Source organism: Dasypus novemcinctus, chromosome 5, assembly GCF_030445035.2.
Source record: "Dasypus novemcinctus isolate mDasNov1 chromosome 5, mDasNov1.1.hap2, whole genome shotgun sequence".
In the NCBI taxonomy this organism is placed as follows: domain Eukaryota; kingdom Metazoa; phylum Chordata; class Mammalia; order Cingulata; family Dasypodidae; genus Dasypus; species Dasypus novemcinctus.
Window position 1 is genome coordinate 107,890,409 of NC_080677.1, and position 25,158 is coordinate 107,915,566.

General features: G+C 40.0%; 1 protein-coding gene and 1 long non-coding RNA gene across 3 annotated transcripts in view; one reads left to right on the forward strand and one right to left on the reverse strand.

Annotated features, from left to right (window-relative positions):
• The window catches only part of AHCYL2 (adenosylhomocysteinase like 2), a 272,609-nt gene that overhangs the window by 192,760 nt on the left and 54,691 nt on the right, over positions 1–25,158 (forward strand). The gene's annotated exons all lie outside the window — the stretch shown is intronic.
• LOC131278530 (uncharacterized) overlaps positions 1–25,158 on the reverse strand; it is a 33,848-nt gene that overhangs the window by 5,152 nt on the left and 3,538 nt on the right. Inside the window, exons 2-3 of the long non-coding RNA XR_009185884.2 lie at positions 15,703–15,804; positions 1,322–1,414 (exon numbers count right to left, since the gene is read on the reverse strand). This is a non-coding gene — a long non-coding RNA (uncharacterized lncRNA). The remainder of the gene's footprint in view (positions 1–1,321; positions 1,415–15,702; positions 15,805–25,158) is intronic.

Sequence of the window (25,158 nt, forward strand, 5' to 3'; positions counted from 1 at the left end):
GGGCTGTGGACCCCTGAGGAGTTTGTGCAAGGACTTTACAACTCTTTATCCATACCAGGTATTGTCAGTAGATCATGTAAATGTTATATCTTTACATTTATGAATTGCTATTCTTTTAAAAACATGTAAATGCTGAGGAAATTAATAAAATATAGATTATGAAAAGTCACAAAATTCACAGTTTTTTTCTTTATGTAGTTTATTTGGCAATAGATAGTAAAGTATAATTACTATTCATTAGCAAGCAGTTTGTGAGTTGTTTTATTATTACAAAGAAGTCTTCCTCAGGAAGATACTGCTTCACACCCACTAGATGACTATTACTAAAAACAACAACAGAAAGTAACAAGTGTTAGTAAGGATGCAGAGAAATTGGAACCCTAGAACAGGGTTGGTGGGAATGTAAAATGGTGCACCTGCTATAGAAAATACTCCGGCAGTTCCTCAAAATGTTAAACAGAATTACCATAATACCTGGGAATTCCACTCCTAGATATATACCCCAAAGAACTGAAAACAGGTACTCAAGCAGATATTTGTACACCAATCTTCATAGCAGCATTATTCATAATAGTAAAAAAGTGGGAACAACCCAATTGTCTATGAACAGATGAATGGATAAACAAAATGTGGTATATACATACACTGGAGTATTACTCATCTGAAAAAGGAAATGAAGTTCTGATACATAGTACATCATGGATGAACCTTGAAAACACTATGCTAAGTGAAATAAGCATAGCATAGCATACAAATATTCTATGATTCTATATATAAAATATCTAGAATAAACAAATTCATAGAGACAGAAAGTAGAGTAGAAGTTACCAGGAGCTGGGGAGGAAAATGGAGAAGTAACATGTATAGAGTGTTTGTTTGGGGTGATGGAAAAGTTTTGGTAATGGGGATGAAGGTAGCACAAAATTGTGAAGGTAATGATATCAATGTAGAAGTAAACTATGTTTATAATAGTGCTGATATTAACTTTCTAGAACTTCTGTAACAAACAGAGTGACTTTAAACCATAGAAATTTATTCTCTCATGATTCTGGAGGCCAGAAGTCCAAAATCGAGGTGTGACAGAACCGTGCTCCTACTGAAGGCTCTGGGAGAATCCTTCCTTGCCTCTGCCAGCTTCTGGTGGCTCCTGATGTTCCTTGGCTGTGGCAGCATAAGTCTAATCTCTACCTCAGTCTTCACACAGCCTTTCCTTCAGTTTTTCTTTATGTGTCTCTGAGTCTGCTTTTCTCTCTCTTATAAGGATATTGTCATTGGATTTACATCCCACCCTAATCCAATAGCATATCATTTTAAACCTTACCTTAATTACATATGCAAAGACCTTTTTTCCAAATAAGGTCACATTCTGAGGTTCCAGGTAGACACAAATTTCTTGGGGACAGTATTCAACCCACTGTAAGCACAAAAGACAGGAAACAGAAATTGAAGTATACTTTTTTTTTTTTTTTTGAGGTACTGGGACCGGGAATTGAACCTAGACCTCATATGTGGGAAGCCGGTGCTCAACCACTGAGCCACCTTGGCTCCCCTGAGTTGGTTTTTTCATTTCTTTGCCTCTTGTTTGTTTTTTAGGAAGCACCAGGTACCAAACCCAGGACCTCCCATGTGGGAAGCAGGTGCTCAACTGCTTGAGCCATATCCACTCCCCTGAAGTATACTCTTGTACAGTTCTTATATTATACATGAAGCAATGTGTTATTTAAATGTATACTGGATAAGTTAAAAAATGATTATTTTAAATTCAAAAGCAACTATTATTTTAAGGCATGTTGAAATATTTAAAAATGCACAGTTCAAAAGAATGCAGGAAAAGAGGGAACAAGGAATGCAGAAAAGTGGGAGAAATAGAAAACAAAGAAGTGGTAAATGTAAATCTAACCATATTGCTAATTACAGTAAGTAAAAATGGTCTAAATATTCCAATTAAAAGACAGGTTGTCAAACTAGATTTGTTAAAAAAAAACAAGACTTAATTATATGCTGTCTACAAGAAACCCACTTTATTTATTTTTAAAGATTTATTTTTTTAAATTTCTTTCTCTCCCCTTCCCCCTTCCAGTTGTCTGCTTTCTGTGTGCATTCACTGTTTGTTCTTCTGTGACCACTTGTATTCTTGTTAGCGGCACCAGGAATCTATGTCTCTTTTTGTTGCCACCTTGCTGTGTCAGCTCTCCCTGTGTGCAGCCCCACCCCTGGGCAGGCTGCATTTTTTTCGCACAGGGCGGCTCTCCTTACAGGGCACACTCATTGCACGTGGGGCTGCCCTACGCGGGGGACACCCCAATATGGCATGGCACTACTTGCGCACATCAGCACTGCACATGGGCCAACTTCACCATGCAGGTCAAGAGGCCCTGGGTTTGAACCTTGGACCTCCCATGTGGTAGGCGGATGTTCTGTCCATTGAGCCAATCTGTTTCCCAAGAAACCCACTTTAAAATGTTATTATAGTGGGGAGCAGGTGGCGCCCACCTCCCACATGGGAGGTCCCAGGTTTGGTTTCTGGTGCTACCTAAAGAAGACAAGCAGATGCAACGAGCAGACACAATGAGCAGGAAGTGGATATGGCTTGAGCGGTTGGGCACATGGGAGGTCTTGGGTTCAGTTCTAGTGCCTCCTAAAGAAGACAAGCAGACAGTGAGGAGACACAGCAATCAGACAATGAGCAGACAGATGAGGGAGCTATCTTGGGAGGGGAAATTTTTAAAAAAGCATTAGAAGGTGTTATAATTGGTTAAAAGTTAAAGAATTGGAGGCTCTGGGTTCAGTTCCCGGTGCCTCTTAAAGAAGACAAGCAGACAACAAGCGAACACAATGAGCAGAGACAAGTAGACATTGAGGAGACACAGCAATCATTCTATGAGCAGACAGATGAGGAAGCTATCCTGGGAAATTTTTTAAAAAGCATTAGAGGGAAGCAGATTTGGCTCAACAGATAGAGCATCCGCCTACCACATGGGAGGTACAGGGTTAAAACCCAGGGCCTCCTGACCTCTGTGATGAGCTGGCCCACACACAGTGCTAATGCGCACAAGGAGTGCCGTGCCACGCAGGGGTGTCCCCCACGTAGGGGAGCCCCACGCGCAAGGATTACGCCCCATAAGGAGAGCTGCCCAGCATGAAAGAAAGTGCAGCCTGCCCAGGAATGACGCCACACACACGGAGAGCTGACACAAGATGATGCAACAAAAAAATGAGACACAGATTCTGGGTGCAGCTGATAAGAAATAAGTGACACAGAAGAACACACAGTGAAGGGACACAGAAGAGCAGACAACTGGGGGGGGCGGGGGAGGGATGGGCAGGGATTGAGAGAAAAATAAATAAAAAATCTTTTTAAAAAAATTACTGCAAGGAAAGGTAAACTTAGAAATATTCATTAGATTTAGCAACAAATACATTCTGACCATGGCACAAATTGTTTCAGTGGCTTGGCAGAAACAGAAGCCAGAGGGTAGTAGATCTGAGAAGTGAATGGAAGGTATAGAATTGGAGATATAGTGAGTTTAGGTCAGGGAGGTTGGCTGTGAAGGTAAGTGCAGAAAGTAGTAGCTGAAAGAGGGAGGCGGAAGATTAATTTTTTTTTTTAAGATTTATTTATTCATTTATTTCTCTCCCCTTCCCCCTCCCACCCTGGTTGTCTGTTCTCTGTGTCTATTTGCTGCGTCCTCTTTGTCTGCTTCTGTTGTTGTCAGTGGCTCAGGAATCTGTGTTTCTTTTTATTGCATCATCTTGTTGTGTCAGCTCTCCGTGTGTGCGGCACCATTCCTGGGCAGGCTGCATCAGCACTGCATCAGCACTGCACATGGGCCAGCTCCATACAGGTCAAGGAGGCCCGGGGTTTGAACCACAAACCTCCCATGTGGTAGACAGACGCCCTAACCACTGGGCCAAGTCCGCCACCAAGATTAATTTTTAGTATGGGAGAAACCTGAGCAAATTCTATGCTTACAGGAAGAAGTCATTAGGAGAAAGGCTGAAGAAAAAAGGTGAGGGGATAATTAATAGACAGCAGTCCCAAGAATGTGAGCGAGAATTTGATCCAGTGCACAGGTGGAAGGTTTAGATTGAGATGGGCAGAGAGATTCCTCTCCCACTAAAGCAGGAGGCTGGCAGGAGAGGATGGACATGGAGTTTGAAGGTTTTGATGTCAAGAAGTTGAAAAAAAAGTCCATCTAATGTTTTTCGTTTTCTTTTTGAAATAAGAATGGAGGCAGTGTGCTGAGAATAAAGGATGTTATGGCTGCTCATATGAGAAGAGAAGACAGCCTTTGACAGCTGGTATTGAAATGGGAAGTAAGGGCTGATTTAGGGAAATATGGAAGAATTACTAGATTATATTGACCTATCTGTGTGCCTGGGTGGTTTTCAACAGCAGAGCAGCCCAACCATGGGCATGTCATTTATCAGTGATAGTCTTGCATTCCTGACTATGGCTCCTTACAAGTCTTTATTGTGAATGACACCGAGTAAGACCTGCTCTTGCAACAAGGTGTAGACTTCTGTTAAAACTACAGTATCAGCATTGCTTTAAGAAGATAAATTGAATTTCTTCTACTTTCTCTGTCACAGCTAGATTTGGTAGAGATTATGATTAGAGCATCTTTATAGAGAACTGCACTTAGAAGCAAAGTTGAGGTGATTTATGGTCCTCACAGGAGGTATTTACAGCACTTAGAGGCAAGAATTGGCTCATAACCTTTAAAATCAGAACAAATTTGCCATGGAATCATCCAGAGCAAATGCACACCAACATTATTTTATGTTCTTTTTCAAGGACTTTAAAGTGTCTTACAGATGTTAGCTCGTTCATTAACATAATTTCGAGAAACTGGCTGCTAGACAGTGGGTTATTTGTTATTGGGGGAGGAGGGGAAGTTCACTCAGTAGGTCTTTTTTAAGGTTCACAATCTAGGACAATTTTTGCATCTTATTAGGAATCCAGTGATGACATAATTTCCTTCTTAGATCTGTTTCCTAATCATGATTGTATTTAACTGGTTTGCTTTGACACTCTTTGGAATATTCCCTGTTTGACTTGCAGAAAGCAATCAGAACTTTTTGGCAGAAAAATATCAGAGAGGAATAAAGCAGGCATGATGTAGGCTCTTGGAAAAATTAAGTTGCTGGATACATGGAATTAGAGTATGTGCTGTTGAAAATAGCTATTCATATTCTACTACAGGAACATTTTTCCTCCTTCAACTGTGCACCCAGACCTTTGTCTATGTTCTTCTAGCACTTTCTTTATATGATTTCTCAAATTTGTCCTTTTCCATTCATATAGTCATAATCTAGAAATCCAGATGAACCATTTTCAAGGTTGACCTTATTCTTATTTCTTCCATCACATTCTCCCTTGAATATATTTTTTATACAGAAGTAATATATAGTTTATATATTTTTAAGATTTATTTCTCCTCCCTGCCCCTGCCTCCCCCCCCCCCCCCCCCCCGTTCCTTTCCACTCACTGTCTGGTCTCTCTGTCTGTTGAGTGCTCATCTTCTTTTTAGGAAGTACCAGCAACCAAACCCAAAACCTCCCATGTGGGAGGCAGGCACCCAATGGTTTGAACCACCTCTGCTCCTGCTTGTTGTGTCTCTCATTGGGTTTCCTTGTTGTGTCTCTTCATTGTGTCAGCTTGCTGCACCAGCCCATCACAGCTCGTCTTCTTTAGAAGGCACAGGGAACCAAACCTGGGAGCTCCCATGTGGGAGGTGGGCCCCCAATTGCTTGAGCCACATCCATTTCCCTCTAGCCTATTTTTATCACATCATTCTGCAGAGATAAACTTGCCCTCCTTGGAAACGTGCAGTGACTGCTAGTTGTCTATTTTTATTTATTTATTTATTTTTTATTTCTCTCCCCTTTCCCCCCATCCCACCCCGGTTGTCTGTTCTCTGTGTCTATTTGCTGTGTCTTCTTCTTTGTCCGCTTCTGTTGTTGTCAGCAGCACAGGAATCTGTGTTTATTTTTGTTGCTTCATCTTGTTGTGTCAGCTCTCTGTGTGGGCGGTGCCATTCTTAGGCAGGCTGCACTTCCTTTCGCACTGGGCAGCTCTCCTTACGGGGCGCACTCCTTGCGCTTGGGGCTCCCCCTCGTGGGGGGCACCCCTGCGTGGCACGGCACTCCTTGCGCACATCAGCACTGCGCAAGTGCCAGCTCCACACAGGTCAAGGAGGCCCGGGGTTTGAACCTTATCCCTGTGTAGTTTTTTTTTAATGTATTGTAATTTTGAGGTAAAGACTTTAATATGAAACATTGCTAGCCAGATTTGAGTTTGCATATGTAGTTAGCTGGAAATGATTGCAATATTAAGACCAAATTCCTAAAGCCCCTCCTTTAAGATTTCAGAGGCTTCTTACTTCATTTTCTATGGCTTTAAACAATACAAATATATCATCTTACAGTTCTGCAGATCAGAATTCTGAAATGGGTCTCACTTAGCTAAAATAAAGGTGTTGACATGGCCTTTTGAAGGCTCTTTCCAGCTTGTAGAGACTGCCAAAATTCCTTGGTTCCTTGGCCCTTCTTCCATCTTTAAAGCCAGCTGTGTAGCATCTTCAAATCTGTCTCTAACTCTCATTCTTCAGCTTCCCACTTCCATTTATAAGGAATTTTGTGGGACCTTTTAGATAAACAATGTAATCTCCCCATCTGTGGCAGTTTGATATTATTTATGTATTCCAAAAGATAAATTGATTATGTTTGTAAACTGGTCTGTTTCTCTGGGCATGATACCTTTTGAATTAGATTCAGCTGAGGTCTGATTAAATCATGTTAAGAGTAGGGCTTTGATTCAACCATGTCATTAGAGTTTGACTCAGGATTGAGTCCCAGCCCCCTTGGGCTGATAAAACAGACTCTCACATGGAAGTAGACACCCAGAGAAGATACACAGAGGATCCTGCAACCCCAGGAAGAGAGATGAGCCTGATAGTCTACAGATGACCTTGTGAAGAGACCAGAACAGCTGAGCCTGGAAGGAAATGAATCCCAGGGAGAAAGATGAGCCTTATGCTAGCCTACAGCTGACATCAGAAGCTGAGACCACAGAGCTTTAAGAGGAAAAGAAGGCTGAACCCTTGCAGACATTGCCCTCCATCTTGCTTCAATACATGGCAAGTGACTTTGGGTGAGAAAGTCCTCTTATGGTACCTTGAGTTGGACTCTTTAGGGCCTTGTGACTGTAAGCTTCTACCCCAAATAATTACCCTTTATAAAAGCCAACAGAGTTCTGGTACTTTGCATCAGTACCCCTTTGGCTGACTAATACACCATCTCAAGGTCAGCTGGTTAGCAACATTACTTCTCTCTGCAGCCTGAATTTCCCTTTGCAATATAACCTAAAATATTCACAAGTTCTGGGAATTAGGACATGAACATCTCCAGTGGCCATTATTCTACATACCACATGCCTCTCTCACTCTCTCTCTCTCTTTTTGTACTTCAAGAGAAATATATTCATATTACAGAAAAATCAGAAAACAGACCAGCAATTCAGTAGTTTCTTAGACCCTATTGATCTCTTAATGGAAATAGAAACACTTAATTCCTATTGATTAAGAAGGAAGGGTCACTATACATGTAAGATATTTGTAAGGGCAATCTAGAAATCTATCAAATGTCACACAGGTAAAATTATCACCTTCTAGATAAAATCAGTGGGGAAAAGTTTTACTGTAAGACTAGTTCAGCAAGCTCACTGAATACAAGGTCAATATAAAAATTGTTTTTCTCAATATTTGCTATAAACAATTAGCATGTGAAATTAGAAAGAGGTAAAATATTTACATGAACATAAAAATCATCAAAATCTCTTGACAAAAAACTATAAAATGTTACTGAGAAACAAAGACCTAAATAAATGGAGGGATATACATTATTTATGGATTTGAAGATTCAATATTGTAAATTCTCTCCAGATTGATCAGACAGTCAATACAATTCTAACAAAAATCCTATCAGTATTTTTTTTTTAGAAACTGACAAATAGTTTTAAAAATTTATATGGAAATACAAAAGTCCAAGAATAGCCAGGACATATAGCTACACAGGACACAGTAAATAATGATAGTACTAATTATAGCCTTTAAAATAAAATATATATCCATGAGTCCAAAGAATGCTAATTAATTAATGAGGAAATGAAGGAAATAGAAAATCACCATAAGAACACCATAGTAATAACTGTTGCAGGCAAGAATCACCAAGGAGCACTAACACAAGTTTGAGGAGATATAGGATATTTGGATATTCTCAAGCTATCTCCCCAAGATATTTATGAATTACAAAGGGGAAAATAGTAACTTTACAGTGCAGAAATCTTAACAGATAACACCTGTATTAGCCAAAGGGGTACTGATGCATAGTATCAGAAATCTCTTGGCTCTTTTTCCTCTTATTTTTCCTCCCTTCCCCCACTTCCTTGTCTGCTCTCTGTGTCTATTTGCTGTGTGTTCTTCTGTGTCTGTTGTATTCTCTTTAGGCAGCTCCGGGAACCCATCCTGGGACCTTCTGAAGTGGGAAGGGTGATCATTCTCTTGTGCCACCTCAGCTCCCTACTTCGCACCATCTCATATTGTCTCTTCTCTGTTTGTCTTTTTTTTTTGTTGCATCAGCTCTTTGTGTGGGCAGCTCTACTCTTGGGCAGTCTGCTTTCCTGCACAGGGGCTGCACTCCTTGTGTGGGGGCCACTCCTTGAGCAGGGCGACACTCCTTGCGCATGGCAGCACTCCACGTGGGCCAGTTTACTACATGGGTCAGGAGGCCCTGGATATTGAGCCCTGGACCTCCTTTGTGGTAGGTGGAAGCTCTATCCATTGAGCCATGTCCACTTCCCTCTGTTGGCTTTTATAGCAGGTATTTATTTGCGGTAAAAGCTTACAGTTACAAGGCCCTAAAGAGTCCAACTCAAGGTACTGGAAGAGGTACTTTCTCATCAAAGTCAGTTGCCATATGTTGAAGCAAGATGGCGGGTGATCTCTGCCCAGTCTCTCCTTCCTTTTTCCTCTTAAGGCTCTGTGGTCCCAGCTTCTTCCGATCTCAGTTGTAGGGTGGCATAGAGCTTGTTTCCTTCTGTACCTTATCAGCTGCTCAGTTGCTTTCTTCTCTTCAGTTGCAAACTATCAGGCACATAGCTCATCTTTCTTCCCGGGACTTTAGCTGTTTGAGTCTTCTCCTTTCTGTCACCTGTCAGGACTGAAATGACCAAGTTCTCTTCTCTTCCATGTCTTCATCTATGTGACTTCTCAAGTGAGTGTCATTTACATCAACCCACCAAGGGGGCAGGGAGTCAACCAGAGTCATGCTCTACCGACTTTAAAAGTATAATTACATCACTCCTTTGTTTATAATGCCTCAGTGACTTAAAGCCCTAATCTTAACATAATTTAATCAAAGATATCTTAGCTGAATCTTATACAATCAAAGGGTATCACACTCAGAGGAACAGATTAGTTTACAAATATAATCTCTCTTTTGGGGGTTCATAAATAATTTCAAACTGCCATGCCACCTTAACCAAGTGATCAAGATTAACATCACCAAACTACAAAATATTGCTAAAACAAATCAAAGACCTAAATAAATTGAAGGACATTGCATGCTTGTGGATTGTAAGACTAAATATTGTCACGTTATCAATTCTACCCAAAGCAGTTTTCAAATTCAACTCAATTCCAATAAAAATTCTAACAGCTTTCTTTGCAGAAATGGAAAAGCAACTCATCAAATTTATTTGGAAGGGCAATGGGCCCCAAATAGCCAAAACAATCTCTAAAAAGAAGAAGTCAGAAGACTTACCTTTCCCAATTTTAAAACTCAACTACAAAGCTAGAGTAGTCAAAACAGCATGGTAGGGAAACAGACTTGGCCCAGTGGTTAGGGCGTCCGTCTACCACATGGGAGGTCCGCGGTTCAAACCCCGGGCCTCCTTGACCCGTGTGGAGCTGGCCCATGCGCAGTGCTGATGCGCGCAAGGAGTGCCTGCCACGCAGGGGTGTCCCCCGCATAGGGGAGCCCCACGTGCAAGGAGTGTGCCCGTAAGGAGAGCCGCCCAGCGTGAAAGAAAGTGCAGCCTGCCCAGGAATGGCACCGCCCACACTTCCGTGCCGCTGACGACAACAGAAGTGGACAAAGAAACAAGACGCAGCAAATAGACACAGAGAAGAGACAACCGGGGGGGGGGGGGGGGGGGAATTAAATAAATAAATAAATCTTTAAAAAAAAAGAAAACAGCATGGTACTACTATGTATCTCTATATATATATCAGTATATATATAGACCAATGAGATTGAACTGTGATTTCAGAAATAGACCTTCACATCTATGGCTAATTGATTAACAAGAGTGCCAAGTCCAATGACTGGTGAAAGTGTAGTCTCTTCAACAAAAGGTGCTGGGAAACCTGAATATCCAGATGCAAAAGAGTGAAGGGGTGCCCTTATCTCACACTGTATAAAAAAAATTAACTTGGAGAGAATCAAAGACCTAAATATAAGAACCAGGACTATAAAACTCCAAAAAATAATGTAGGGAAGCATCTTCAGAATCTTGTGTTAGACCTCACACAGAAAGCACGAGCAACAAAAGAAAAAAATAGATAAGTGTGACCTCATCAAAGTTAAAAACTTTTGTGCATCAAAAGACTTCATCTTAAAGGTATTTTATCAATCCTAAGGGTAAGTCATAGGGGGGTATGGGATTTTTCTTTTGGACTAAGGAAAACATTAAAAATTTACTGAGGCAATTACTGCACAACTCTGAGATGAAAGTGAGAGCCACTAAGTGTACAATTTGGATGAGTTGTACAAGGCATGTAACTGTATAACATGGTGAATCATGTGGTAGATGAAGGACTGTGGTTAACAGTACAAATATGAGAGTGTTCTCTCATGAACTATGACAAAGGTACAGTACTAATACATGGTGTTAATAATGGGGGTGGTATGGAAAAAATATACCAAATGTAAGCTCTGGACCATAGTTAATAGTATATTTTGATAATGTTCTTTCGTAATCTGTAACAAATGTTCCACAACAATACAAAGTGTTGGTGGAGGGGTGATGTATGGGAATTCTGCACATTATGCATGCTTGTTTTGTACTCACAACTTCTCTAATAAAAAATGTATATTTAAAAAAAGACTTTATCATGAAATGAAAAAACCTACAGAATAGGAGAAAATACTTGGAAACCTGGGATAAGGATTTAATATCCAGGATTTAAAACCCTGCAATGCAACCACAAAATTGACAGAAAACCCAATTTTTAAAAATGGGCAAAAGGCTTGAATAGACATTTCTCCAAAGAAGATATATAAGTGTCCAAAAAGCATATGAAAAGTGCTAAACACCATTAGCCATTAAGGAAATGCAAATCAAAACCACAAAGAGATAATACTTCACACCCACTAGAATGTCTATTCTTAAAAAAAAAAAAAGACTAACATCACAAGTTCTAAGACTTATCAACATCATGTCACCAAGACATCATGCACTGAAAGGGCACATCACTTCTGTGGTATTCTTGCCAAAAATGGATAACATTCATCTTAATCATGAGAAAATATCAGAGAAAACCAAATAAAAGTACATTCTGCAAAAAAGCTGACCAGTTTTGCTCTTCAAAAGGGTCAAGGGCAGAGTTCTGGGAAAATGGTTCTCTCACAAAAACAATGGAGAAAGGGCCAAAAGTTTTCTGATGAACCTGCCTTGGAGGTCAGCAGACCAGTACAGTGCTGCACAACCCACAGGAGGGTGTGAGACAGAGAGATGAAGAACCCCAAATGACAATCATGAGTTACTAAACCCATGGGGTGACCGGGAAGGACACCCATCCCCCACCTTGAAGACGTGCAGCCTGGATAAAATCTGAGGCCCACTGCAGTTGAGAGGGGAGCAGATATCTTCCTCTCTGGGAAAAGGGAAGGTGTGGAAGAGGGAGGAGAGTGGTTTCTCTTCTGTGAATTAGGCCAGCAGAGCCTACTGTGAGTATCAGCTTTGACTAGAAAAGAAAAACAGGCAAGAAGAGTTTGAAAGAAACACCTCCATGGAAAGGTTCAACAATGAGTGCTATCTCCTTGCCAGCTGTGAAACTGCAAAAGAAAAACTACTTTTAGGTCTCTCTTTGTTTGAACTCCTGGGCAAAAATCTGCATCCCATTAATGAGTCTCTTGCCCCATTTTGATGACTAAAGCTGGGCAGTTTTAAAGACTCAGAATAAGTTGAACCAAAAAGCAAAGAGCTGTGAAAAAAAAAAAAAAAACACTAGGCCAGAGAGAGAAATTGACTGTCAAAGTAAATTCACCAACATATTCAGATGCCTAGACATCAGTAAAAAATTATAAGCCATACTAGGAAACAGGAAGAGATGGCCAAAAGGAACAAACCAAAAATCCTGATGAGATATAGGAATTAAGACAACTAAACAATGATAACCACACAAATTTCCTAAATGAAGTCAAAGAATTGAAGGAAAATATGACTAAAGAGATAAAGGATATTAAGAAGACACTGGGTGAGCATAGAGAATAATTTGAAAGCCGGCAAAGAAAAGTAACAGAACTTATGGGAATGAAAGACACAATGAATGAGCTTAAAATTATATCAGAGGCACATAACAGCTCATTTGAATTGACAGAAGACAGAATTAGTGTTATTGAGGACAAAACGTGAACTTGAAAAGACAGGAGGACACAAAGAGAAAAGAATGGAAAAAATTCTCAGGGAATTGAATGATAACATGAAGCACACAAATTTATGCATTATCAGTGTCCCAGAAGGAGAAGAGAATGGAAAATGGGCAGAAAGAATATTGCAGGAAATAATGATTGAAAACTTCCCAACCCTTATGAAAGATGCAAATATCAATATCCAGGAAGAACAACACGTCCCAAACAGAATAAATCTGAATAGACCTACTGTGAGACACGCTCTATTCAGAATGACAGATATCAAAGATAAAGACAGGATTCTGGTAGCAGCAAGAGAAAACTAATGCATCACATAAAAGGGAACCTCAATAAGATTATTAAGTGTTGACTCCTTATCAGAAACCATGGAGGCAAGAAGACAGTGGTATGATGTATTTAAGGACCTGGAAGTAAAAAACTGCCAGCCAAGAATTTTTTTATCTGGCAAAACTGTCCTTCAAAAATGAGGGTGAGTTTAAAGCCTTCACAGACAAACAAAAACAGAGAATATATTACCAAAAGATCAGATTTACAAGAGATACTAAAGGGAGTATGCAGCCTGAAAGGAAAAGGTAAGAATGAGAGAATTGGAGGAGAGCATAGAAATGAAGATTATTAGAAAGGGTAAATTAAAGGATAAAAAGACAGACAAGAATAAGATATGACAATGGAAAGCCAAGGGATAAAATGGATGAAGTAAGTAATGACTTTACAGAAATGACATTGAATGTTAATGGCTTGAACTTCCCAATCAAAAGACATAGACTGATAGAATAGATTTAAAAATATGAACCATCTATTTGCTATCTACAAGAGACTTGCCTCAGAAATAAGGGTAGAACCAGGTTGAAAGTGAGAGCTTGGAAAAAGATATTACTTGCAAATAGTAACCGAAAAACATCTGGGGTAGCGACACTAATATTGAAGAAAATATTTATTAAATGCAAAACTGTTATAAGAGATGATGATCTGACCACAAATAAATGAAGTTGAGAATTTAAAAAATAGAATTATCAAAATGAAAGTTGGTTCTTTGAGAAAATCAACAAAATCAACAAACCTGTAGCTGGACTGACAAAGAAAGAAGATGCAAGTGAATAAAATCAGAAATGAGAGGGGGGACATACCACAGACCCTGCAGAAATAAGAGAGATCATAAGAGGATACTATGAGCAACTGAACGCCAAAAAACTAGACAATGTAGATGAATTGGACAAATTCCTAGAAATACACAAATAACCTACACTGACTCTAGAAGAATTATAGGACTTCAACAAACCAATCATACCTGAAGAGATTGAAACAGTCACTAAAAACCTCCCAAGGATGAAAAGCCCAGGACCAGATGGCTTCACAGGTAAATTCTACCACTCATTCAAAGATGATCTAATACCAAACTTGCTCAAGCTCTTCCAAAAAATTCAACAGGAAGGAATGTTACCAAATTCATTCTGTGAAGCCATCATCACCCTAATACCAAAACCAGATAAAGATACTATGAAAAAAAGAAAATTACAACCAATAACTCTGACTGTAATGCAAAAATCTTCAACAATATACTTGGAAATCGAATCCTAAAGCACAATAAAAGAATTATACACCACAATCAAGTGGGTTTTTTTCCCCAGGTATACAAGGGTGGTTTAATACAAGAAAATCAGCTAGTGTAATGAACCACATTAATAAATTAAGAAGAAAAAAATCACAAAATCCTCTCCATTGACACAGAAAAGGCATTTGACAAAATACAGCATCCTTTCTTGATAAAAACACTCCAAAAGATAGGAATAGAAGGAAGCATTCTCAATACAGTTAAGTGCACACATGCAAAACCTACAGATGTTATTGTAATCAATGGTGAAAGAATGAAAGCTTTCCCACTGAGATCAGGAACAAGACCAGGATGCCCACTGTCACCAGTGTTACTTAATATTGTGCCATAAGTTCTAGCTAGAGCAATTAGACTAGATATAAAAAATAAAAGGCACCCAAATAGGAAAGAAAGAAGTAAAACTATCGATCCTATAGCTAGAAATGCCTGAAGAATCCACAACAAAGCTACTAGAACTAACAGAGAAGTTCAACAAAGTGGCAGGATACTAGATTAATATGCAAAAGTCAATAGCATTTCTGTACACTACTGAAGAGCAATCTGTGAAGGAAATCAGAAAAAAAAATTCCATACATCATAGTGACAAAATAATTAAATATTTAGGAATAAACTTAACTGAGGACATAAAAGACCTGTATTCAGAAAACTACAAAACATTGCTAAAAGAAACTGACAATGACTTAGATGAATAAAAGGGCATTCCATGTTTATGGGCTGGAAGACCAAATATTGTTGTCTGTTTTACCCAAACTGATTTACAGATTCAACACAATCACAACAGCCTTTTTTTGCAGAAATGGAAAACTCAATTATCAAATTTATTTGGATGGGTAAGGAGCCCTGGATAGCTAAAAATGTCTTTTAAAAAGAAGACTGGGGAAGCTGCTATGGCTCAATCAGTTGGGCTCCCATCTGCCATATGGGAGGCCCTGGGTTTGTGTCCCAGGGACTCCTCATGAAGTCAGGCTCACCTGCACGCCATGGAGAGCTGCCAGCCCACAATCGCCACGAAGTGCTGCCTGGCCTGCAAGCACCACAGAGAGCCAACTCAGCAGAATGATGCAACAGAAAGAGAGACAAGTAAAAGCACAGAAGAACGCACAGTAAATGAACATAGAGAGCAGACAGCAAGCAAGCTGCAATGGGGGCAGAATGAAAAAAAAAAGAAGACCAAAGTTGGAGGACTCTTACTTCCTGACTTAGTCAAGAAAGTAAAAAGGCAGCCTAACTCAATGGGAGAAAATACTTGGAAACCATCTGTATTAGCTAAAGGGTGCAGATGCAAAATACCAGAAATCTGTTGACTTTCATAAAGGGTATTTATTTGGGGTAGAAGCTGACATTTATCAGGCCATAAAACATAAGTTACTTACCTCACCGAAGTCTGTTGCCACATGATGGAACAAGATGGCTGCCAACATTCAGCCTTCCTCTTCATCTTAAGGTTGTGTGGCCCCAGCTTCTTCCAATATTATCTGTAGGGTAGGATACGTCTCATCTCTTTCCCAGGGCTCATTTCTTTCTGGGCCCAGCTGCTCTTTTCTCTCCATAAGGTCCCTTGTAGACTATCAGGCTCTGTAGTCTTTGTCTCTCTCCCCAGGGCTCAATTCTCTCTGGGCTCAACTGCTCTGCTCTCTCCCGTGTGTTTACTTCCCCAACTCTAGCTCAAAACTCCAACCTCTCTTCTCTCTCATACTGTTTCTCTATGTGTCCCCACCTACCAAGGGGACAGGGACTCAACATCCTACTGACATGGCCCAATCAAAGCCTTAATCATTTTTTTAAGATTTATTTTTATTTATTTCTCTCCCCTTCCCTCCCTCCCTGCCCCAGTTGTCTGTTCTCTGTGTCCATTTGCTGCGTGTTATTCTGTGTCCGCTTCTGTTCTGGTCAGTGGCACCGGAATCTGTGTCTCTTTTTGTTGCGTGATCTTGCTGTGTCAGCTCTCCTTGTGTGCAGCACCACTCCTCGGCAGGCTGTCCTTTCTTTCGCGCTGGGTGACTCTCCTTACGGAGCACACTCCTTGCACATGGGGCTCCCCTATGCAGGGGACATCCTTGCGTGGCACAGCACTCCTTGTTTGCATCAGCACTCCACGTGGGCCAGCTCCACACGGGTCAAGGAGGCCATGGGTTTGAACCGTGGACCTCCCATGTGGTAGGCAGATGCTCTAACCATTGAGCCAAGTCCACTTCCCAAAGCCTTAATCATTTTTAATCAGATAAAAGTAAAACCTCTGAATCCAATACAATCTAATATGCCCAGAGGAACAGTTCACAAACATAATCCAATATCTATTTTTGGAATTCATAAACAATATCAAACTGCTACACTATCTATCCAATAAAGGGTTTGATAACCATGTAACAATAAAGAGATCATACAACTCAATGATAAAAAGACAAGCAACCCAATTGAAAAATGGGCAAAAGACTTGAATGGACTATTTCTCCAAAGAGGAAATGCAAATGGCCAAAAAGCACATGAAAAAAAGTTCAGCATGACTAGCTATTAGGGAAATGCAGATCAAAACTATGAAATACCATTTCACATCTTCTTGAATGGCCATTATTAAAAAAACAGAAAACTACAAGTGCTGGAAAGCATGTGGAGAAACAGAAATACACCTTCACTATTGGGAATGTAGAATGGTGCAACCTCTGTGGAAGACACTTTGACAGTACCTCAAGAAGCTTATATATAACTGCCATATGATCCAGCAATCCTGTTCCTAGGAATATATTCAGAAGAACTGAATGCAAGGATATAAACTGACATTTGCACACCAATCTTCATAGCATATTACATTATTCACAATTGCTAAAATATAGAACCAGCCCAAGTGTCCATAAACTGGTGAATGGGTAAACAAAATGTGATATATACACACAATGAAATACTACTCAGCTGTAAGAAGAAATGGAATCTGGATGCATATGACAACATGGATAAACCTGGAGGATATTATGTTGAGTGAAATTAGCCAGGCACAAAAAGACAAATAGCATATGATCGCACTAATATGAACTAAATACTATGAGTAAATTCACAGAGGTAAACTGTAGAGTATAGTACTACGGTACTAGGTGATAGAAGGTGGGTTCAGAATGGGCAATGATACTTAGTGATTGTAGCATCATTAATAAGGTTAATTGTGAAAGTGTGGAAATGAGTAGAGCTGATGGTAAAACATAGTGAGTATAACTGCTGATTTGTAAATGTGATTATGGTTGAAAGGGGTAGTATGTGGAAGTAAATGTCAATTGAAAGGAAAGTAGAGAATAATCTAGGAAATATATAACAGTGATTTCAGCAGTGGTTGAAGATTGTGGTTAATAGCATAACTATAAGAATGCTCTTTTACAAAGTGCTAAGAATATGGTAAAAAATGGGAAAATTATAACTAATGTAACTTATGGATGTTAGTTAACAATAATATTGTAATATTTTTGTAGCAATGGCAAAAAGATGTTTCTTCAATACTAAGGAACAATAATAGGGAGGTATAAGGGGGTATGGAATTTTCCTTTGGAGTAATGAAAATGTTCTAAAATTGACTGAAGTGATGACAGTACAACTCTGTGATGCAAATGCAAGCCACTGAGTATACACTTTGAATGGATTGTACAAAGCATGGGACTGTATAACACAGAGGACCCAGGAGTAGAAAATGGATTGTGGTTAACAGGACAAATATGAGAACATTTTCTCCTGAGAGCTAAGAAATATATAATATTTATATAGGGTGTTAATAATTGGGTGGGTTTGGGGAGAAAATATACCGAATTTAATATATGGTCTATATGTTAATAGTAATATTTTGACGATGCTTTTTAATGGTTTGTAAAAATGTCTCACAAACAATGCAAGGTGTTGGTGGTGGGGAGATATATGGGAGCCTGCACGATGACATGCATGTTTGTACTGTAAATTCACAAATATTACTATACATTTATTTTTTATGTTCTTGAATGTTATACTTCAATAAAATTTTATTTTAAAGTAAGTGTCAAGGTCATGAAAAATAAGGAATGACTGAGGAACTATTATAGATTCAATTAGACTAAGGAGACATAACAAGTACATGCATGGTAGGGTCCTGGAACTGAAATGGGTCATTGGAAAAACAGGTGAAATCCAAATAAAGTCTGTTGTTTACTTAATAGTATTGTACCAGTGTTAATTTCTTAGTTTTGACAATTACCATGGTTATGAAGGATGTTAACATTAGGGGAAGCGGACTTGGCCCAATGGATAGGGCGTCCGCCTACCACGTGGGAGGTCCGCAGTTCAAATCCTGGGCCTCCTTGACCCGTGTGAAGCTGGCCCATGTGCAGCGCTGATGCACGGAAGGAGTGCCGTGCCATGCACGGAATGAGTGCCGTGCCACGCACGGGTGTCCCCCACGTAGGGGAGCCCCATGCGCAAGGAGTGCGGCCCGTAAGGAGAGCCGCCCAACGCGAAAGAAAGTGCAGCCTACCCAAGAATGGCGCCGCACATACAGAGAGCTGACAAAACAAGATGATGCAACAAAAAGAAACACAGATTCCCAGTGCCACTGATAAGGATAGAAGCGGTCACAGAAAAACACAGTGAATGGACACAAAGAGCAGACAACTGGGTGGGGGGGAGAGGAAGAAAAATAAATAAATAAATCTTTTGAAAAAACAAAAAACAGGGGAAGCTGAGTGAAGTGTAAATGGGAATGGTACTATTTTTGTAATTTATATCTAAGTCTAAAATTATTTCAAAATAAAAAGTTCAGGGCTGAAGACAATAATAAGAGTGGAAAAGCAAGCCACAGAGGGGAAGTGTTTGCAAGATATATAACCACAAAGGAAAAGGACTCATGATCAAAATATATAAATAACTCAGCCAAATTAGTATTAGAAAAACTGACAACACAGTTGTCAGCATTTCCATTCCTAGATATATATCCAACAGAAATTTTTTCATGCTATGCACTAAAAGGTACATAATTATTTTTAATAGCCCCAAACTGTGAACATCCAAAAAGTCCAACAACAGTAGGTTGGATTCAATAAATTATGTATGTTCCTTCATTGGGATAGATGAGTTGCTAAGTGCAACAAACATAGATACCTCTTACAAACATAATATTGAGAAAGAAAAGCAGGCACTTGAGCAGGTATTTTAACATTTTTATATGATGGCCAAAAATAGGCAAAACTGATCAATTGTGATAGGAATCATCAGAACAGTGATTAACTTTGTGGAAGAGTAGGGGTAATAATGACTCAAAGGGGAATTGAGGGAGGGCTCTGAAGCTTCTGGGGTGCTGGTAAGTTTCTAGTTCCTTCTCTGGGTGGTGGTTGCATAGGTGTGTTGACTTTTGAAATTTTACTGACATAACTTTTTGATTTGTGTACTTTTTTCATAGGTAAGTTATGCTTCAATTAAAGTTTTTTTTTTTTTAAAGTCCATATTCTCCATTTCTTTAATGGCATTATGTCTCAATTTTATTCCTTTTCCCCAGTTCTGTGACAAATTTGAGGACCCTGCGTGCAAATTCCTTTCACTTGTATTCTGGTTGAACAATATAAGAAGTTTTTAAGTTTAAACTGGACCGCTCTTTGAGGACAGTTTTAGCCAGAGGCACTAACTGTGCAGCACACTGAACCCTGACCTAAAGCACTATTAGCCATGTCAGGGAAATTAAGGAATTAAGTCCACACTCCACTCCCAGATTCTTGAGGATTTAGGGAGTGGAGAAGGTGGCCTGGTGCCTGCTTTAGTGTACTGTATTCTCTATATTGCTTTACTGTTTACTTGAGTAACACTGCTTGGATTAGTCAGTGGCAAGGAGATACATTTAGCTACACTAGGCATAACTTTTTTATGGTGGTGTTTCTATTTATGGTTTTGTCAATTCCTTCTCAAACCTAGTTCCCTTTTCTCTTCCTTTTACTCTTAGCTTCCTGTCCTATATTTTATTTGTTTTCAGCCTTGTTCTGAGCTAGCTGTTCTTTGATTTAAGTCTTTTTAAGCATTCACAAACTCATGCTAAGGAGTTTGGATTTTATTTTGAAGACAGGGTAGAGTCATTGAAGCATTATAAACAAAGGAGTGATGTAATCATACTTTTAAATGATCCTGCATAAATAAATTCAATTAAATGAATTGAATTAGGTTGTGGGATAGACGAGGAGATTTTAACAAAATTGCTCTGTTAGCATTGGCATTTCAAATTTGAAGGCGCAAAGGAGATGAGAGGCCTAGAAATTCTGCCAAACTCATAATTGGCCACATTGAACTTTGATTTCAGGTGGTTAGGAACCTTACCCTCTATAATAAACTGTAATTTAGGTGACTAAGTGAAAAACAGAACAATATGTTTCTCTTATGGCCTCAGAAAAATCAGGTGGATTAGAAATACAGAATGTCAAAACAGGAAGGAACCAGTTCTAACCTTCCACAGTCCATTCTTCCATACCTCCCCCTCATTTTATTATAAGGAAACTGAAGGACAGAGTAATTAGGCAACCTGCCAAAGTCTAATAAAACAACTGGTAACTTGCCAGAAGAAGAGGATGAGGCACACATTCTTGTGCCTTATGACCCTCTAGGTTCCAGATTCATCACTTAATGTTTAAAACTGTTCTGCCATTATAGTTACTTCTTCACCAAGACCTGGTTCTTTTTGGCTTTGACTGCTGGAAATATTAACTTCTTGTCCTCTCCCCTTTAGCCCTGAGCATGTATTCCCTCTGGCTTCAGGTCATCTGGCTTCCCCTCACTGGTGATGATACACTATCAAATCACAGTGTTAGGAAAACAACTAAGACATAGAACTTTGAGCTGTACTTCTTGGAATGAAAATGAGATTCTTCTGAGCTATTGACATTCTCAATGTTTTTAAAGCAGAAGGCTGCAAGAGTGGGTATAGTCTGTAGCCTTTTTAATATTGGCTCCTCACCTAAATCTTACAGACCCTATCTCATGTGCAGTGCTCTCAGCCCTGCTCTTGCTATAGGTATATCTTCTAAGACATTTTATGGTAAAATAAAATTATATTGGAAACAAATTTATGACTAATACTTAAACCTAGTACAATCCCAGTCAGTTAATAGACCTTTTGTTCTTAAATAGCTGCTGTTTATTTTTGTTTTAGAATACAAAACAGTAAGTTGTGGTGAGGGTACAGTTTTCCAATGAAGTCATTTAAGTATAAACCTACACTAAGAAAACATTAAATGTATGTCACAACTAAAATTATATATTTTTTTATTTTACTTAAGTAAATACTAAAGTGATGTATTTTACTGGTTTTTATTATTTTATTCCCCTGGCTTTCTTTTTTTTAAACATTTATTTATCTGTTCCCCCCACATCTGCTCTCTCTGTCCATGCTCTGTGTGTTCTTCTATGTCTGCTTGTATTCTCATCAGGCAGCTCCAGGAACCAATCCTGGGACCTTCCAGAGTGGGAGAGAGACCATCATTCTCTTGTGCCACCTCAGCTCCCTCACCTGCTGCATCTCTTATTATCTCAACTCTGTGTCTCTTTTCATTGTGTCATCTTGCTGTGCCAGCTCTCTGAGTGGGCCAGCACTCCTGCGCAGGGCAACACTCCTGTGCAGGGCAGCACTCCCGTGCAGGGCAGCACTCCCATGCAGGCCAGCACTCTGCACTGGCCAGCACTCCGCATGGGCCAGTTTGCCTTCACCAGGAGGCCCTGGGTATTGAACCCTGGAACTCTTCTATGGTAGACGGGAGCCCAACTGCTTAAGCCACATCTGCTTCCCCTGGTTTTCTTTAAAAGTCATTTCTTCCGTGTTTAACACTAACATGAAACAAAAAAACCTTCCATTTATTTAATAAATAATTATGTAGAGAATATAAATAGGAGCACCAATAATCAAGTAACTTGCAGATCATTGAAATACTCTTCAGAGTTGGACTCTACTCCAACAGCAAACAGACTTTTAGCCATGATCTGTTTCTAAAAGCTTTAGTATCATGCAGATCAAGCAATGGAAAGTGAATTATATATTCCTACAGAGAAAATATTATAAATAAGGGTTATAACCCTACTTAAGGACTCACCATCAAATAAATCATAACTGTTGTCAATAATATTACTAAGTTCCTGTGACTATAATGTCCCAATTCCTATAGATGGATATAATTGTAATGAATATATTATGAAAGTTGCCCCCTGAATACTACAAGGTATATGTACAGCATACAAAATATTAAACTTAGTTAACATTTTTTTAGCCCTCACTATATGCCAGGTGCTATTGGCAAATTAAAGCTGGTTAAGCCCCCAAGAGCTTGGAGTCTAACAAGGATAATGCATGTACTCAAGTAACTATAACACGGAGACATGTTTAAATAGTGATGTAACCAAAGAACAATATTAGAGGACAGGGAGATCCCTTTCTTAGGTCAAGTTTCATGGCAGAACTCTTATTTGAACTGAATCTTGAAGAATTTGAATAAGTAAAGGTGATTGGTGTGGAGACAGAAAAAAAAGAAATGCATTCCAATTTGAGGAAATGGCAGGAGCAAAGGCATTGAGCAGGGAAGGACACAGCATAATCACATATGTAAGAGTTACCATTTATTAAGTACTTCATGTATATACACATCTTTTTTTTAAGGATTTATTTATGTATTTATTTCCTGCCCCCTTTGTTGTTTTGCACTTGCTGTCTGCTCTTTGTGTGTTCTTCTGTGTCTGATTGTCTTCTCTTTAGACAAGACCGGGAACTGATCCTGGGACCTTCTGGAGTGGAGAGAGACACTCAATCTCTTGTGCCACCTCAGCTTCCTGGTCTGCTGTGTCTCTTATTGTCTCTCCTCTGTGTCTCTTTTTGTTGTGTCATCTTGCTGCACCAGCTCTCACTCCACGCAGGCCAGCTCACCATGCAACTTTTCACCAGGAGGCCCCAGGAATTGAACCCTGAACCTCCTGTATTGTAGATGGGAACCCAATTGCTTGAGCCACGTCCCCTTCCCAAATACACATCTTTTTTTTAGATTTTTTTTTATTTCTCCCCCCACCCCATTCTTCCCATTGTGCTCTCTGTGTCCATTCACTTTGTGTTCTTCTGTGTCTGCTTGTATTCTCATTAGGCAGCTCTGGGAACCAATCCTGGGACCTTCCGGAGTGGAAGAGAGATGATTACTCTCTTGTGCCACCTCTTGTGCCACCTCAGCTCCCCTGTTCTGCTGTGTCTCTCCTCTGTGTCTCTTGTTGCGTCATCTTGCTGCGCCAGCTCTCCGTGTCAGCCAGCACTCCTGCGCTGGGCAGCATTCTCACATAGGGTGGCTCTCCTGAACGGGGCCACGTTCCCACATGGGCTGGCACTCCATGTGGGCCAGCTTGCTGCTTGGGCCATTTTGCCCTCACCAGGAGGCCCTGGGCATCAAACCCTGGACCTCCTATATGGTAGACGGGAGCCCAATTGGTTGAGCCATATCCATTTCCCCCAATAACACATCAATCTTGTGTCAATCCTGTGAGATGCCTATTATTATTTTTACTTTACAGATAAGAAAACTGAAGGGACAGAAAGGTTAAATAAGTGGCAGAGCTAGGATTCCAATCCAGTATGTCTTATTCTAAAGCCAGTGCTGTTAACTGCCATGCTACAGTCTTCATGTTCAGAAAATGACAGATAATACAGCTTAGCTGGTGGCTAAGCTATACATAGGGATATGTCCTGGAAGGTCATCCTGGAAGGAATTTACAGCAATTTTTTAATAGGCTGAGAAAATGGACGAGAGAGAGATAAGAGGCTTGGTGGAGGAAGCTCAAAAATAATTGGCAATCGATTGTTCTAGGCAGCAGGGGAAAAATCACAGGCTGAGGTTTTCTATCTGGTTGACTGAGGGAACTAAGGCATCATGAACACAAATAGAAAAGTAAGGAGAAGAAAGTATTGTTTGGAAGGTGGGGGTATAGGAAAGATAAAAAAATAATTTTTATTTTAAACATGTTGCATGTGAAATATAGGTGAGATAGATCATTGGAAAGTTAGGTACAGGTATGACTTCTCATTTTTAAAAATTTTGAGGGGTAAGTGGACTTGGCCCAGTGGACAGGGCATCTGTCTACCACATGGGAGGTCCACGGTTCAAACCCTGGGCCTCCTTGACCCATATGGAGCTGGCCCATGTGCAGTGCTGATGCACGCAAGGAGTGCCCTGCCACGCAGGGGTGTCCCCACGTAGGGGAGCCCCACGCGCAAGGAGTGCGCCCCATAAGGAGAGCCACCCAGTGCAAAAGAAAGTACAGCCTGCCCAGGAATGGCACCGCCCACACAGAGAGCTGACGCAGCAAGATGACGCAACAAAAAGAAACACAGATTCCCATGCCACTGACAACAGAAGCGGACAAAGAAGAACACGCAGCAAATGGACACAGAGAACAGACAATGGGGGGGGAGGGAAGGGTAGAGAAATAAAAAAATAATAAATCTTCTAAAAAAATTTTTTTTTTGATTAAAAGGTAGACAACAGGACAATAACCAAAGGTTACTGAGACCTCAGAGTGCCTTATCTCCCTTGCATTTCAGCAATCTTTTGTATATCTTGTCATTACTCAAACTGCTTCACTCTACAATCCTCCTCAATGACAATGGCTTTTACTTCCACTTCTGCCATTCTCTCCTCTTATTGCACCTGCTCTCTACCCGCCTGTGGTCAGAGGAATGAATGGAGCTGGCATCTTGTTGGGCTTCCTTTATACCTGAAATCTGTGGTACTCTTATTGGGTAATATACTCTAGGAATGAACTAAGCAGGTAAAATAGACCACCTTTTTTCCTAGTTTTGTCTAATTTCCAAACTTCGGATGTGG